This window comes from Somniosus microcephalus, chromosome 4 (genome assembly GCF_052327205.1).
Source record: "Somniosus microcephalus isolate GS21.2 chromosome 4, FLI_Smic_1.0, whole genome shotgun sequence".
Taxonomy (NCBI): domain Eukaryota; kingdom Metazoa; phylum Chordata; class Chondrichthyes; order Squaliformes; family Somniosidae; genus Somniosus; species Somniosus microcephalus.
Window position 1 is genome coordinate 151,339,948 of NC_140990.1, and position 18,372 is coordinate 151,358,319.

Consider the following 18,372-nt stretch of genomic DNA (forward strand, 5'->3'; position numbering starts at 1 on the left):
GATACCCCACCCTCTGACAGTGTGCACTGATATTTTGCCATGATGGCCCACGCTGTGACAGTGTGCCAGGATATTCTATCATCTGTGTGCCAGGATATCACAACGTCTGACATTGTGCCAGGATATCCCGCCCCCTCTGACAATTTGCCAGGATATTCCACCCTTTGACAGTCTCCCAGGATAGCTCACCCTCTGACTGTCTGTGAGGATATCCCAACCTCTGTGAGCCAGGATATCCCACCCTGTAAAGGTGTCACAGGATATCCCACCCTGTGTGTGCCAGGATATCACAGCCTCTGTATGCCAGGACATTGCACCCCCCGTTACGCAGGATATCCCACTCACTGACATTGTGAGCCAGGATTTCCCACACTCTGTGAGCCAGGATATCCCCCCCTTTGACAGTGAGCCAGGACATAACACCAACTGTGAGCCAGGACATCCCAACCTCTGAGCCAGGGCATTCCACTCACTGCGATCCAGGATATCCCACCTTCTGTGAGCAAGAATATCCCACCCTCTGTTTGCCAGGATATCCCACACTCTGAAAGTGGGCCCGGATATTCCATTCTCTGAATGTGTTCCTGGATAGCCCACCCTTTGACTGTATTCCTGGATATCCCACCCTCTGATTGCCAGGATATGCCACCCTCTGACAGCGTGCCAGCATATCCCACACTCTGACAATGTGCCAGGATATCCCACCCTCTGACTGTGTTCCTGGACATCGCAACCTTTGTGAGCAAGGATATCCCAGTCTCTGTTAACCAGGATATCCCACCCACTGACATTGTGGCAGGATATCCCGCGCCCTGATGGTGTGCAGAATATTCCACCTTGTGTGTGCCAGGGTATCCCACCATCTGACAGTGTGCCAGGATATCCCGCCCCCTTTGAAAAATTGCCAGGAAATGCCACCCTCTGACAGTCTGCCAGGATAACCCCCTCTGAGGGTGTGCCAGGATATCCGCACGCCTCTGAGAGTGTGCCATTATCTCAACCTCCGTGAGCCAGGATATCCCACACTCTGCTACCCAGGATATCCCAACCTCTGACATTGTGGCAGGATATCCCACGTTCTGTGAGCCAGGATATTAAACCTTCTGTGAGCAAGGATATCCCACCTTCTGCATGTCAGGATATCCCAAACTCTGGCAGTGTGTCAGTATATCACACCCTCTGACAGGATCCCTGGATATCCCACTCGCTGAGAGTCTGTTCTGAAGATCCCACCCTCTAAAAGAGTCCCAGGATATCCCAGCCTCCGTGAGCCAGGATACCCCAGCCTCTGTGAGCCAGGATAACCACACTCTGACAGTGTGCCAGGATATCCCAACCTCTGTGAGCCAGGATATCCCAACCTCTGTGAGCCAGGATATCCACACTCTGACAGTGTGCCAGGATATCCCAACCTCTGTGAGCCAGGATATCCCAACCTCTGTGAGCCAGGATATCCACACTCTGACAGTGTGCCAGGATATCCCAACCTCTGTGAGCCAGGATATCCCAACCTCTGTGAGCCAGGATATCCCAACCTCTGTGAGCCAGGATATCCCAACCTCTGTGAGCCAGGATATCCCACCTTCTGGATGTCAAGGTATCCCACACTCTGACAGTGTGTCAGTATATCACACCCTCTGACAGTGTCCCAGGATATCCCACCCTGTGTGTGCCAGGATATCCCAGCCTCTGTATGCCAGGACATCGCACCCTCTGTTGTGCAGGATATCCCACCCTCTGGCATTGTGAGCCAGGATATCTCACACTCTGTGAGCCAGGTTATGCCCCCCTTAGACAGCAAGCCAGAACATACCACCCACTGTGAGCCAGGACGTCCTTACCTCTGCCAGTCTGCCAGGATAACCCTGCTCTGACAGTGTGCCAGGATATCCCACCCTCTGTAAGCCAGGATAACCCCGCTCTGACAGTGTGTAAGATCTGGATCAGAGGCCACACACAGATTACCCAAAAGGGTTTTAGAAGTTGTAAGGCTTTTAGTAAAAAGCTACAATTTTAAAGCATAATCAGGTACTACATATGGTTTAAGCCGAGGATAATAGACATTCAACCCTTGAGAGTAGGGCGCAATCTACGACTCCCAAATCGGAATGCCACAACCGGAAGGACGGGAAGGCAGTACGGTGGTCTCAGATTGGGTGGATTCCTGCAGTCTGCTGCAATGGTCACTTCCGTTGGGTCATCTCTCAAGCTGTTGGAGGTGTTAGGCCATCAACCAGCTCAGAGGCTAAACTTGACAAAGGTGTTAGGCCGTAGCCACCTCGGGGAAGCCTTCGCCCCTGACTGCCTGATTTCCTCTCTCTCGATCATCTATATTTATAGTTATTTTGGTGGGCTGGTACTCACCTGGTGTCAATTGTTTGATCTCCCATCCTGTTGTCCAATTTTGAAGTGGGAAGGCATCCCTCACCATCCCTTTCTGCAGGACTGACACGGCCTCCCTCTTATCTTTCTGAGGAATGTTTTGTTATATTTCTTTAAGGATATTTTATTACTTTTCAGCTCCATTTTTGTCTATTATCCCCCACCCTGTGTTGTTTTGCATTTTACGATTCCCTTATCACTTCTATTTGTCTTTTGATGCTTGTTATTCGACCTCACTGGCATTTCTGTTATCTGTTCCCGGCTGCATGTTGTCAGTCTCTGTTCTAAGAATTCAAACCCATCTTTGAATCTATTTGTTACAATTGTGCCAGGATATCCCAACTTCTGTGAGCCAGGATATCCCAACTTCTGTGAGCCAGGATATCCCAACTTCTGTGAGCCAGGATATCCCAACTTCTGTGTGCCAGGATATCCCAACTTCTGTGAGCCAGGATATCCCAACTTCTGTGTGCCAGGATATCCCACCCTCTGTGAGCCAGGATATCCCAACTTCTGTGTGCCAGGATATCCCACCCTCTGTGAGCCAGGACATCCCAACTTCTGTGAGCCAGGATATCCCAACTTCTGTGAGCCAGGATATCCCACCCTCTGTGAGCCAGGATATCCCACCCTCTGTGAGCCAGGATATCCCAACTTCTGTGAGCCAGGATATCCCACCCTCTGTGAGCCAGGATATCCCAACTTCTGTGAGCCAGGATATCCCACCCTCTGTGAGCCAGGATATCCCACCCTCTGTGAGGCAGGATATCCCACCCTCTGACAGTGGGCCAGGTTATCCCACTGTCTGACTGTGTGTCTGAATATCACACCCTCTATGAGCCAGGATATCCACCCTCTAATGGTGTGCCAGGATATCCCAGGCTCTGTATGCCAGGACATCACCCCTTCCATTACATAGGATATTCCACCCTCTGACATTGTGAGCTATGATATCTCACACTCTGTGAGCCAGGATACCCCCGCCCTTTGACAGTGAGCCAGGAAACACCACCCACTGTGAGCCAGGACATCCTTACCTCTGACAGTCTGCCAGGATAACTCCGCTCTGACAGTGTGCCAGGATATCCCACTCTCTGTGAGCCAGGATATTCCATCCTCTTTGAGCCAGGGTATCCCACACACTGTCAGCCAGGGTATCCGACCCCCTGTTTGCCAGGATATCCCACCCTCTGTGAACCAGCATATCACACCCTCTGTGAACTAGCATATCACACCCTCTGTGAACCAGCATATCCCACCCTCTAAAGGTTTGCCAGGATATCCCAGCCTCTGTACACCAGAATATCGCACCTTCTGTTACCAAGGATATCCCACCCTCTGATTTTGTGAGCCAGTATATTCCACGCTCTGACATTGTGAGCCAGGATATCCCACCCTTTGACAGTGAGCCAGGATATCTGATCCACTGTCAGCCAGGATTTCCCACTCTCTGACTGTGTGCCAGGATATCCCACCCGCTGTGTGCCAGTATATGCCATCCTCTGTGAGATATGATATCCAACCCTTTACAGTGTGGCTGGATATCCCACCCTCTGTGAGCCAGGATAACCCACCCTCTGTGGGCCAGGATAATCCACCCTCTGTGGGGCAGGATATCCCCCCTCTTTGAGCCAGGATATTCCACCCGCTAAAGGTGTCCCAGGATATCCCACCCTCTGTGAGCCAGCATAACCCACCCTCTTTGAGCCAGTATAGCCCATCGTCTGTGAGCCAGGAAACCCCTACCTTCTCTCTTTCTCTCTTTTTTAAACTTTAACTCTGGTTTATAGTTTCTAAGGTCTCTCTGGTGTAGCGGGGACTGTTGGTAAACTATTTAACTGTAGTGCAATTAGTGGGATTGATTGATTTAATTTAAACTCAATTAATTAAAGGGTAAATCATGCCAGGACAGCCTGGCCCCATGATATGCTCCACCTGCGATATGTGGGAACTCAGGGACACTTCCTGTGTCCCTGACAACTACGTGTGCAGGAAGTGCACCCAGCTGCAGCTACTGACAGACCGCGTTGTGGTGCTGGAGCTGCGATTGGATGCATACTGGAGCGTTCGCGATGCTCAGGACATCGTGAATAGCACATTTAGGGAGTTGGACACACCACAGGTAGAGGTTGGACAGGAAGAAAGGGAATGGGTGACCAACAGGCAGAGTACTAGGTGCAGGCAGGTAGTGCAGGGGTCCCCTGTGACCATTCCCCTTTCAAACAGGTATACCAATTTGGATACTGTTGAGGGGGATGACTCACCAGGGAAAGGCAGCAGCAGCCAACTTCCTGGCACCAGGGGTGCTTCTGCTGCTCAGGAAGGGAGGAAAAAGAGTGGGAGAGCAATGGTGGTAGGGGATTCATTTGTAAGGGGAACAGATAGGCGTTTCTGTGGCCATAGACGTGACTCCAGGATGGTTTGTTGCCTCCCTGGTGCCAGGGTCAGGGCATTCTTAAGGGGGAGGGTGAACAGGCAGAGGTCGTGGTTCACATTGGGACCAACGACATAGGTAGGAAGATGGATGAGGTCCTGCAGCAAGAATTTAGGGAGCTAGGTGGCAGATTAAAGAGTAGGACCTCAAAGGTTGTAATCTCTGGATTACTCCCAGTGCCACATGCTAGTGAGTATAGGAATAGGAGGATAGAGCAGATGAATGCGTGGCTAAAGAGTTGGTGCAGGAGGGAGGGCTTTAGTTTCCTGGATCACTGGGCCTGCTTCTGGGGAAGGTGGGACTTGTACAAGTCGGACGGGTTGCACCTGAACCAGAGCAGGACAAATATCCTTGCGGGGAGGTTTGCTAGCACTGTTCGGGGGGGTTTAAACTAAAATGGCAGGGGCTTGGGAACCTGAGCAGGGAGACAGAGGAAAGGAAAACAGGGATAAAAGCAAAAGATAGGAAGGACAAAAACAAAAGTGGCAGTCAGAGAAATCAACGGTTTAAATCAAACGTGGCCACAGTAAATAATAATTCTAATAGGTCTAAGAGCGTTAAAAAACAAGCCTGAAGGCTTTGTGTCTTAATGCGAGGAGCATTTGTAATAAGGTGGATGAATTGGCTGCACAAATAGAGGTAAACGAATATGATTTGGTTGGGATTACGGAAATGTGGCTCAAGGATGGCCAACACTGGGAACTCAACATCCAGGGGTATTCGATATTCAGGAAAGATAGGCAAAAAGGAAAGGGAGGTGGGGTAGCATTACTGGTTAAAGAAGGGATTAATACAATTGTAATGAAGGATATTAGCTCTGATGATGTGGAATCTGTATGGGTAGAATTGAGAAATACTAAGGGGAAAAAACATTAGTGGGAGTGGTATATAGACCTCCAAACAGTAATGTAGAGGTTTTGGATGGCATCAAAAGGGAAATTAAAGAAGCGTGCAATAAGGGCACAGCAGTCATCATGGGTGACTTTAATCTACATATAGATTGGGCCAACCAAATTAGTAAGAATACTGTGGAGGAGGAGTGTTTACGGGATGTTTTCCTGGACCAATATGTCGAGGAACCAACCAGAGATCAGGCCATCTTAGACTGGGTATTAAGTAACAAGAAAGGATTAATTAGCAATCTTGTTGTACGAGACCCCTTGGGTCAGAGCGATCATAATATGATCGAATTCTTCATTAAGATGGAGAATGAAGTAGTTGACTCAGAGACAAGGGTCCTCAATTTAAATAAAGGAAACTACGATGGTCTGAGGAGCGAGTTGGGTAGGATTGATTGGGGAATGGCACTCAAAGGGTTGACGGTGGATAGGCAATGGCAAACATTCAAAGACCTAATGGATGAGCTACAGAATTTGTTCATCCCAGTTTGGCATAAAAATAAAACAAAAAAGGTGACTCAACCGTGGCTAACAAGGGAAATTAGGGATAGCATAAGATCCAAGAAGAGAACATATAAATTGGCTCGAAAAAGCAATAATCCTGAGGATTGGAAGCAGTTTAGGAGTCAACAAAGGAGGACAAAGGGATTAATTAAGAAAGGGAAAATAGAATGAGAGTAAGCTTGCAGGGAACATAAAAACTGACTGTAAAAGCTTTTATAGATATGTGAAGAGAAAAAGATTGGTGAAGTCAAGCATAGGTCCCTTACAGTCAGAGTCAGGGAAAATTATAATGGGAAACAAGGAAATGGCAGACCAACTAAATACATACTTTGGTTCTGTCTTCACAAAGGAGGACACAAATAACCTCCCAGAGATGCCGGGGAACATAGGGTTTGATGAAAGGGAGGAACTGAAAGAAATCAGTATTTGTAGGGAAATGGTGTTAGGAAAATTGATGGGACTGAAGGCCGATAAATCCCCAGGGCCTGATGGTCTACATCCCAGGGTACTTAAGGAAGTGGCCCCAGAGATAGTAGATGCATTGCTGGTCATCTTCCAGAACTCGATAGACTCTGGAACAGTACCCATGGATTGGAGGGTAGCTAATGTTACCCCACTATTCAAAAAAGGTGGTAGAGAAAAAGCAGGGAATTATAGTAAGCCTGACATCGGTAGTGGGGAAAATGCTAGAGTCTATTATAAAAGATGGAATAGCAGAGCACTTGGAAAGCAGTGACAGGATCGGACAAAGTCAACATGGATTTACAAAAGGTAAATCATGCTTGACTAATCTACTGGAATTTTTTGAGGATGTAACTGGTAAAATAGATAAGGGAGAACCAGTGGATGTGGAGTATTTGGACTTTCAGAAGACTTTCGATAAGGTCCCACATAAGAGATTAGCATGCAAAATTAAGGCACATGGGATTGGGGGCAAGGTATTGACTTGGATAGAGAACTGGTTGGCGGACAGAAAGCAAAGAGTTGGAATAAACGGGTCATTTTCCGAGTGGCAGGCAGTGACTAGTGGGGTACTGCAAGGATCGGTCCTAGGACCCCAGCTGTTCACAATATATATTAATGATCTGGACAAGGGAATTGGATGTAATATCTCCAAATTTGCAGACAACACAAAGCTGGGTGGGAGGGTAAGCTGTGAGGAGGATGTCGTGAAACTCCAGTACGATTTGGAAAGGTTGGGTGATTGGGCAGAAACATGGCAAATGTGCTATAATGTGGATAAATGTGAGGTTATCCACTTTGGTGGCAAAAACAGGAAGGCAGATTATTATTTGAATGGCAATAGATTGGGAGAAGGGGAAGTGCAAAGAGACCTGGGTGTTATTGTGCACCAGTCGCTGAAGGTAAGCATGCAAGTGCAGCAGGCGGTTAAGAAGGCAAATGGTATGTTGGCCTTCGTAGCAAGAGGGTTCGGGTACAGGAACAAGGATGTCTTGTTACAGTTGTACAGGGCCTTGGTGAGACCGCACCTTGAGTATTGTGTGCAGTTTTGGTCACCTTACCTGAGGAAGGATGTTCTTGCCATGGAGGGAGTGCAGCGAAGATTCACCAGGCTGATAACTGGGATGGCAGGAATGACGTATGAGGAGAGATTGTATCGATTGAGCTTATACTCACTGGAGTTTAGAAGATTGAGAGGGGATCTCATCGAAACCCAGAACATTCTGTCAGGTCTGGACAGACTAGATGCAGGAAGGGTGTTTCTGATGGCCGGGGAGTCCAGAACCAGGGGTCATAGTCTAAGGATAAGGGGTAAGCCATTTAGTACAGAAATGAGGAGGAATTTCTTCACCCAGAGAGTGGTGAACCTGTGGAATTCTCTGCCACAGAGGGCGGTGGAGGCCAGTTCATTAAATATATTCAAGAAAGAGTTGGATATATTTCTTGAGGCTAAAGGGATCAAGGGATATGGGGAGAAGGCAGGGTCAGGGTACTGAATGTGGATGATCAGCCATGATCTCATTGAATGGCGGAGCAGGCTCGAAGAGCCGAATGGCGTACTCCTGCTCCTATCTTCTATGTTTCTATGACAGCGCACCAGGATATCCCACCCTCTGTGAGCCAGGATATCCCACCCTCTGTGAGCCAGGATATCCCACCCTCTGTGAGCCAGGATATCCCACCCTCTATGAGCCAGGATGTCCCATCCTCTGTGTGACAAGATATCCCAGCCTCTATTTGCCAGGACATTGCACCTTCCATTACCAAGAATATCCCACACCCTGACATTTTGAGCCATGATATCCCACCATTTGACAGTGAGCCAGGATATCTGATCCACCTTGAGCCAGGATTTCCTACTCTCTGACTGTGTGCCAGGATGTCCCACTCTTTGTGAACCAGAATATCCCAGACTGTGGCCGTGTGTCAGGATATCCCTCCCTCTGTGAGACAGGGTATCCAACACTCTGTGCCAGGATATCCCACCCTCTGTGAGAAAGGATAGCCCATCCTTTGTGAGCCAGGATATCCCACCCTCTGACAGTGTGTCAAGATATCCCACACTTTGTGAACAAGGATATCTCACCCTCTGTGAGCCAGGATATCCCAACATCAGTGAGCCAAGAGACCCACCCAATAACAGCCTGCCACGATATCCCATCCTCTGTGAGATAGGATAACCCACCCCTGTGAGCCACGATATCTGAGCGGACTGACCCGTGAGGGGACCAGTGAAAGCGGAGCAAGTAAATAAAGATCAAGGCTCACGGCCCAGACCGAGCTATTGGGAGCAGCAGTGGGAGCAGACCGATCTGTGAGGCAACCGGCGATTTAGAGAACAACAGAAAACAAGGAGTGACGTCACAGAATCACACAGAATCCCCACAGTGCAGATAGAGGCCATTTCGGCCCATCGAGCCTGCACCGACACATATCCCACCCGATCCCCATAACCCCTACACCAACACATATCCCACCCTATCCCCGTAACCCCACGTATTTAATCCCCCTAACATTAAGGGTCAATTTATCATAGCCAATCAACCTAACCCGCACATCTTTGGACTGTGGGAGGAAACCGGAGTACCCGGAGGAAACCCACACAAACACGGGAAGAATGTGCAAACTCCACACAGACAGTCACCCGAGGCCGGATTCGAACCCGGGTCCCTGGCGCTGTGAGGCAACAGTGCTAACCACTATGCCACCATGCTGCCGTCCCATGAAAGCAGGGAAGCGATTGGTTGGTCAATATTTCTCTACTTTTTTGGGGCATTGGTTTAAATTAAGATCCGGGATTAAAAACTAAACGTTCAAAACTTACACACTTAATTAATTAAATACATTACAGACGGCAGTGCAGGCAATGTGTTACTGCTGCAACATGTGGGAGCTTGTGGACACCATTGAGGTCCACGGCGATCACATTTGCATTAAGTGTTGGTTGTTTGAGGAACTTTGGCTCCCTGTTGATGAGCTGGAGTCTAGGCTTCAAAGACTGAGACACATTTGGGAGGGGGAGAGTTACCTGGACGCTGTGTTCCAGGAGGCAGTCACAGCTCTTAGATTAATTCATTCTCAATTTTGTCCGTGCTCAGGAACAGGTGGGTGTGACTATGAGCGAGGCAGGTATGGGGACCCAGGAGGTAGGGGTGGAGGAGCCTCAGCCTTAGCTCTTGTCCAAAAGTTATGAGGCTCTTACTCTCTGTGTGAGCAAGAGCAGGGACTGCAGTGAGGATGAGCAAACTGACCAAAGCACCATGGTACAGGGAGCCATTTAAGTGGGGGGAGCTAAAAGAAATGTGGTAGTGGTAGGGGATAGTATAGTTAGGGGGATAGACACTGTTCTCTGCAGCCAAGAGTGTGAGTCCCGAAAGCTGTGTTGCCTGCCTGGTGCCAGGGTAAGTATTGAGACACGGACAGCAGGAGTGGAACAAAATAAGTCTTTACTGATGGAAGTCAATAGTGAAACTGAAACAACAGAGGCTCACTAGCACCTTTTATACAGGGGTGGTCACTGCTGGTACTGCAGTCTGAGACCAGTTATTCTCTTAAAGGTACATACACAACAGTAAAGGACATCTCCTCTGGGCTGGAGTGGAACTTAGAGTGGGAGGGGAAAGATCCCGTTGTCATGGTCCATGTAGGTACCAACGACATAGGTAGGACAAAGAAAGAGTTTCTGCTGAGGGAGTATGAGCAGCTAGGGACTAAATTAAAAAACAGAACCACAAAGGTAATAATCTCTGGAGTTGTACCTGAGCCACGTGCAAATTGGCATAGGGTAAATAAGATCAGAGAGATGAACAAGTAGCTCAAAGATTGGTGTGGGAGAAATGGGTTTCGATTCTTGGGGCACTGGCACCAGTACTGGGATGAGAGGGAGCTGAGATGGGTGTCCTGGTGAATCGAATAACTAGGGCTGTAGATAGGGCTTTAACTTAATAGTGGGGGGTGGGGGAGGGAGGAGTGATACGCTGAGCGGAAATTTAAAAAGTCAAAGAAAAATGAGAAAGCAAACGTGCAGGGTAGCGATAGGGGTAATTATAACCAGAGTGTGACAGGAAGGGACAGAACGTATACACATACGAGTGCATCAGAAAGAGGGGTCAGAGTAGGAAAAAATGGTAAAAAGACATAATTAAAAGCTCTATATCTGAATGCATGCAGCATTTGTAACAAGATAGATGAGTTGACAGCACAAATAGATATAAATGGGTATGGTCTGATAGCCATTACAGAGACGTGGTTGCAAGGTGAGCAAGGCTGGGAACTGAATATTATGGGGTATTTGCCATTTCGTAAGGATAGGCAGAAAGTAAAAGAAGATGGTGTAGCTCTGTTAATAAGGGTTGAGATCAGTGCAGTAATGAGAAATGATACTGCCTTAGAAGATCAAGACAGAATCAGTTTGGGTGGCGATAACAAATAATAAGGGTAAGAAGTCAAAGGCCCCCCCAAACAGCAGCACGCTGAAGGACAGAGTATAAATCAAGAAATAATAGAGGCTTGTAAGAAAGGTATGGCTATAATCATGGGAGATTTTAATCTGCATATTGATTGGACAAAGCAAATTGGCAAAGGTAGACTTGAGGAAGAGTTCTTAGTGTATAAGTGATGGATTCTTGGAACAATACATTGTGAAACCAAACTCTGTGAGCCTGGATATTCTACACACTGACAGTGTGCCAGTATATCCCACCCTCTAACAGCATCCTTGGATATCCCACCCTCTGAGAGTGTGTCTGAATATCCACCCTCTGTGAGCCAGGATATCCCACCCTCTGTGATCCAGGATATCCCAATCTCTAAAGGTGTCCCAAGATATCCTACCCTGTGTGTGACAGCATATCCCAACCTCTGTGAGCCTGGGTGTCCTACCCTCTGAGCGTGTGTCTGGATATCCCACCTTCCGTGAGCCAGGGTATCCCACCCTCTTTATGACAGGATATACCACCCTCTGTGAGCCTGGATATCCTATCCTCTGACAGTGTGCCAGTATATCCCAACCTCTGACAGTGTCCCTGGTTACTCCAACCACTGAGAGTGTGTCTGAATATCCCACCCTCTGTGAGCAAGAATATCCCACCCTCTAATGGTGTCCCATGATATCCCAGCCTCTGTATGCCAGAACATCGCACCCTCGGTTATGCAGGATATCCCACGCTCTGACATTGTGAGTCATGATATTCCAACATCTGTGAGCCAGGATATTCCACCCTTTGATAGTGAGCCAGGACATCCCACCCTCAATGAGCCAGGATATCCCACCCTCTGACAGTGTGCCAGGATATCCTGCCACCTATGAGAGTGTGCCAGGGTATCTCACCATCTGACAATGTGCCAGGATATCTCACCATCTGGCAGTCTGCCAGGATATCCCACCCAATGTGAGCCAGGGTACCCCACCCATTGTGTGCAAGGTTACCCCACCCTTTGAGAGCAAGGATATCCCACACTCGTGAGCCAGGGTATGCCACTCTCTGATAGTGTGTCAAGATATACAACAATTGTTTGCAAGGATATCTCACCCTCTATGAGCCAGGATATCCCACCCTCCATGAGCCAAGAGACCCGCCATCTGTGAGCCAGGATATCTCACCTACTGTGAGCCAGGATATTCCACCCTCCATTAGCCAAGAGGCCCCACCATCTGTGAGCCAGGATATCCCACCATCTGTGAGCCAAGATATCCCACCCTCGTGAGCCAGGATATCGCACTCTCTCTGAGGCAGGAAATTCCATCCGCTGTGTGCCAGCATATCCCACCCACTAACAGTGTGCCAGGATATTCCACCTTCTGTGTGTAAGGATATCCCACCGTCTGACAGTGTGCCAGGATATCCCCATCCCTTTGACAATTTGCCAGGTTATTCCACCCTCTGACAGCCTGCCAGGATATCTCACCCTCTGACAGTCTGCCAGGATATCCCAACCTCTGTGAGACAGGATATCCCACCCTCTGTTAACCAGGAGTTCCCACCCTTTGACATTGTGGCAGGATATCCCACTCTCTGTGATCCAGGATATCCCACCGGATGTTTGCCAGAATATCCCACCCCCTCTGACAAATTGACAAGATATTCCACCCTCTGACAGTGTGCCAGAATATCCCGCCCCCTCTGACAGTGTGCCAGAATATCCCACACTCTGAGAGTGTGCCAGAATATTTCACCTTCTGTTTACCAGGATATCCCACTGTCTGGCAGTGTGCCAGGATATCCCGCCCCCTCTGACAAATTGCCAGGATATTCCACCCTCTGACAGTGCGTCAGGATATCTCACACTTTGACAGTCTGCCAGGATATTCCAACCTATGTGAGCCAGGATAACCCACCCTCTGTTACCCAGGATAGCCCACCCTCTGACATTGTGGCAGGATATCCCACCCTCTGACAGTGGGACCAGATATCCCACGCTGAGTGTGTGCCAGTATATCCCACCCTCTGACTGTGTTCCTGGATATCCCAATCTCTCTAAACCAGGATAGCCCACCCTCTGTTTGTCAGAATATCCCACCCTATGACAGTGAGCCAGGATATCCCACCCACTGTGAGCCAGGATATCCCAACTTTTGAGCCAGGATATCAACTCTCTGACTGTGTGCCAGGATGATCTCACACCTCTGACAGTGTGCCAGGATACCCCACCCTCTGACAGTCTGCCAGGATATTCCAGCCTCTCTGGGCCATGATATACCATACTCTGTTGCCGAGGATATCCCACCCTCTGATGGTTTCCTGGACCAATATGTCGAGGAACCAACTAGAGACCAGACCATCTTCGACTGGGTGTTATGTAATGAGAAAGGATTAATTAGCAACCTTGTTGTGCGAGGCCCCTTGGGGTGGAGTGATCATAATATGATCGAATTCTTCATTAAGATGGAGAGTAAGTAGTTGACTCAGAGACTAGCATCCTGAATTTAAATAAAGGAAACTACGATGGGTAGGATTGATTGGGGAATGTTACTCAAAGGGTTGATGGTGGATAGGCAATGGCAAACATTCAAAGATCGCATGGATCAACTATAGAATTTGTTCATCCCTGTTTGGCATAAAAATAAAAATTAAAAGGTGACTCAACCGTGGCTAACAAGGGAAATTAGGGATAGCATAAGATCCAAGGAGAGGGCATATAAATTGGCCAGAAAAAGCAGTAAACCTGAGGATTGAGAGCAGGTTAGGATTCAGCAAAGGAGGACAAAGGGATTAATTCGGAGGGGGATAATAGAGTATGAGAGTAAGCTTGCAGGCAACATAAAAACTGACTGTAAAAGCTTTTATAGATATGTGAAGAGTAAAAGATTGGTGAAGTCAAGCGTAGGTCGCTTGCAGTCAGAATCAGGGAATTTCTAATGGGGAACAAAGAAATGGCTGACCAATTAAATACATACTTTGGTTCTGTCTTCACAAAGGAGGACACAAATAACCTCCCAGAGATGTTGGGGAATGTGGTAAACCACTAATCTGCCTGTACAGAACATATCTGGGCATGCCTCAGCTGGCTCCGCCCCTGGTTCCACCCCTAAGCCCAGGTATAAAGGTGATTGACCTCCAGTCCCCCTGGCTTTAAGGATCGGTCTACCAGCAGAGGCATGCTCGTATTCTTTTGTTAATAAAAGCCTACTTGTTATAAGTTTAACTCTTAGTCTTCTGGAGTTATTGATGGTGCATCAATTTTATTAACAAAAGGTTTTGAAATGGAGCAAATCCTGAAACCGGAACGTCTGGAACTGGACCCTCAAACGGCGGATGCATCAAATAACTTCGAGCACTGGCTGAGCTGCTTCGAAGCATTCCTGCAGGCCTCCAGCACTACCGTCAGGACCGAAGCCGACAAACTGCTAGTACTGAACTCACGGGTGAGCCACCAAATATATTCGATTATCCGAGACGCTGTATCCTACATGGCCGCTATCACGATACTAAAAGAACAATATACTAAGCCAGTCAACGAGGTCTACGCTAGACACCTCCTGGCTACCCGCAAACAGCGACCCGGGGAATCGGGTGACGAATACCTACGGGCACTGAGAGTCCTCGGCCAGGACTGCAAGTGCAAATCGGTGACAGCCGCGGAAAATACTGATGACCTAATCAGAGACGCCTACGTCGCCGGCATCAGGTCCAGCTACACTCGACAGAGACTGCTAGAGCAAAGTGGGCTCAACCTGCAGAAGGCTGTGGCCCTTGCTAACTCGCTGGACGTGGCCCTCCGAAACATGGATGCCTACACCCCCGACCATACGGCCCTCCCCGCCCCGTGGATGTCACGGGGGCCGCCATCTTGGGACACGGTAAGGCCACAGGCCTGCGTCACGCCACCACCGCCACGGCCCACCTGCAGCCCAACTACAGCTGCGATGTCCAGAGGCTCAAAGTGCTATTTCTGTGGCCAGGCCAAGCACCCCAGACAACACTGCCTGGCGAAGGACGCGATCTGCTCCAAATGCGGAAAGAAGGGGCACTATGCCAAAGTGTGCAAGGCGAAACCGACCAACTCCAGCAGCGCCGCATGTGAGCCGTGCAGGTCGCCATCTTGGACACCACCAGCCACGTGTGAGCCGTGCGGGCCGCCATCTTGGACATCACCAGCCGCGTGTGAGCAGTGCGGGCTGCCATCTTGGACGTCACTTTGGGACCAGGCCCCTGACTCCCCCACTGCCTCGCGCGAGTACAACAGCGACCCACTGATCTCAATGATGGCCTCCATCATCCTGGACCAATCCAGACCTCACCAACTGGCCAGATCCACGATGGACATCAAGGTAAACGGTCACGCAACAAACTGCCTATTTGACTGCGGGAGCACGGAGAGCTTTATCCACCCCGACACGGTGCGGCGCTACTCCCTATCAGTCATGCCCATGTGCCACCGGGTCTCTATGGCCTCCAAGTCCCATACGGCGGACGTCGGCGGCTACTGTGTAGCGACCCTGACAGTAATGGGCACAGAGTACAAAGACTTTAAACTCCTTGTCCTGCCACAGCTCTGCGCTGCTGTGTTACTGGGACTGGATTTCCAGTGCCACCGAGAGAGTGTCACGATGGCTTACGGCGGGCCCCTGCCCCCACTTACAGTCTGCAGCCGGCAAAATTTAAAACAACCGCCACACACAATATGCAGCCTATCCACCCTGAAAGTCAGCCCCCCCACCGTTGTTTGCTAATCTCGCCCACGACTGCAAGCCCATCGCAACAAAAAGCAGGCGGTACAGTGCCGGGGATAGAAGCTTCATTAAAATAGAAGTAGAGAGACTCCTGCGGGAGGGGATTATCGAGGGCAGCACCAGCCCATGGCGAGCCCAAGTAGTGGTCGTGAAGACCGGCGAGAAACAGCACCTGGTCATTGACTACAGTCAAACAATCAATAGGTATACCCAATTAGACGCATACCCCCTTCCCCGCATATCTGATTGGGTCAATCAGATTGCACAGTACCGGGTATTCTCTACCATTGACCTGAAGTCGGCATACCACCAACTCCCTATCAGGCCTGAAGACCGCCAGTATACTGCCTTTGAGACAAACGGCCACCTCTACCACTTCCTTAGAGTCCCCTTCGGTGTCACCAACGGGCTTCCAAAGGGAGATGGAACAGATGGTTGACCAGAACGCGCTGCAGGCCACTTTTCCCTACCTGGACAATGTCACCATCTGCGGCCATGACCAGCAGGGCCATGACGCCAATCTAGAAAAATTCCTCCGAACAGCCCAGCGCTTAAATTTGACATACAACAAAGAAAAGTGTATGTTTCGCACCACTCGTCTCACTATCCTTGGCTGTGTAGTGGGAAACGGAGTCATCGGCCCCGACCCCGACCGAATGCGCCCCCTTCTGGAACTACCCCTGCCTCACTGCCTCAAAGCCCTGAAGAGACGTCTGGGGTTTTTCTCTTATTACGCCCAATGGGTGCCCAATTAAGCGGACAAAGCCCGGCCCCTTATCAAGTCAACCTCCTTCCCCCTGGTGGCAGAGGCCCGTGCAGCCTTCACCCACATAAAAGAGGACATTGCAAAGGCTACAATGCACACCGTGGATGAGTCCATCCCTTTCCAAGTGGAGAGCGATGTGTCTGACTCCGCCCTGGCCGCAACCCTTAACCAGGCGGGGAGACCCGTGGCCTTCTTTTCACGAACCCTCCAGGGCCCCGAAATTAGACACTCCTCAGTCGAAAAGGAGGCCCAGGCTATAGTGGAGGCTGTACGGCATTGGAGGCATTACCTGGCCAGTAAACGCTTCACCCTGCTCACTGACCAACGATCAGTAGCATTTATGTTCAATAACAAGCAGAGGGGCAAAATCAAAAACGACAAGATATTGCGGTGGAGGATCGAATTATCCACCTACAATTATGATATCTTATACCGGCCCGGGAAACTTAATGAGCCCCCGGACGCCCTATCCCGTGGAACATGTGCCAACGCACAGGTCGATAGGCTACGGGCCCTCCACAACGATCTCTGCCACCTGGGGGTCACCAGGTTTTTCCACTTCATTAAGGCCCGCAACCTGCCTTACTCCATTGAGGAGGTCAGGACCATGACCAGGAACTGCCAAGTCTGTGCCGAATGCAAACCGCACTTTTATAGGCCAGACAGGGCGCATCTGATAAAAGCCACCCGCCCCTTCGAGTGCCTAAGCGTAGATTTTAAAGGGCCCCTCCCCTTCTCTGACCGCAACACGTACTTCCTCAACATCATTGACGGGTACTCCCGTTTCCCTTTCGCTATCCCCTGCCCGGACATGACCAGCGCCACAGTCATCAAATGTCTCAATGACATCTTCGCCATATTCGGTTTTCCCAGCTACATCCATAGTGACAGGGGCTCGTCGTTCATGAGCGACGAGCTGCGCCAGTACCTGCTCGAAAAAGGGATAGCCACGAGCAGGACCACCAGCTACAGCCCCCGGGGTAACGGACAAGTAGAAAGGGAGAACGCGACAGTGTGCAAAACTGCCATGCTAGCCTTAAAGTCCAGAGGCCTCCCAACCTCCCGCTGGCAAGAAGTCCTCCCCGATGCGCTTCACTCCATACGGTCACTACTCTGTACCGCCACGAACGCCACCCCTCACGAGAAAATGTTCGTCTTCCCTAGGAAATCCACCTCGGGGGTATCGCTACCACCATGGCTGACGTCTCCAGGGCCCGTCTTGCTCAGGAAGCACGTGAGGAGCCATAAAACAGACCCCCTGGTCGAAAGGGTCCACCTCCTCCACGCCAACCCACAATATGCATACATGGCGTATCCTGACGAGCAGGAGGACACGGTCTCCATACGAGACCTCGCACCCTCAGGTGCCACCGAAAACACCATTACCCACTACCCATTACCATTACCCACTACCATTACCCACGACACACCCCTAGAAGGGAATCCACATCTAACCCAAGTAGACGGCATGCCAGGGCCCTGTGACCCACCCTTGTACACCCACTGACCCCACACCCACGAAGACAACATGCCGGTGCTCCGGCCCACGCGGGAAATGGCCGCGGGAAAAGAACCGCCGCAGCCGGCACCACGACGATAACTACGGCAGACAAGACCCCCGGAGAGACTTGCCTATACGAACTTCTGAGACACTTCACCCCGCCGGACCCATTTTAAACAAGGGGTGAATGTGTTAAACCACTAATCTGCCTGTACAGAACATGTCTGGGCATGCCTCAGCTGGCTCCGCCCC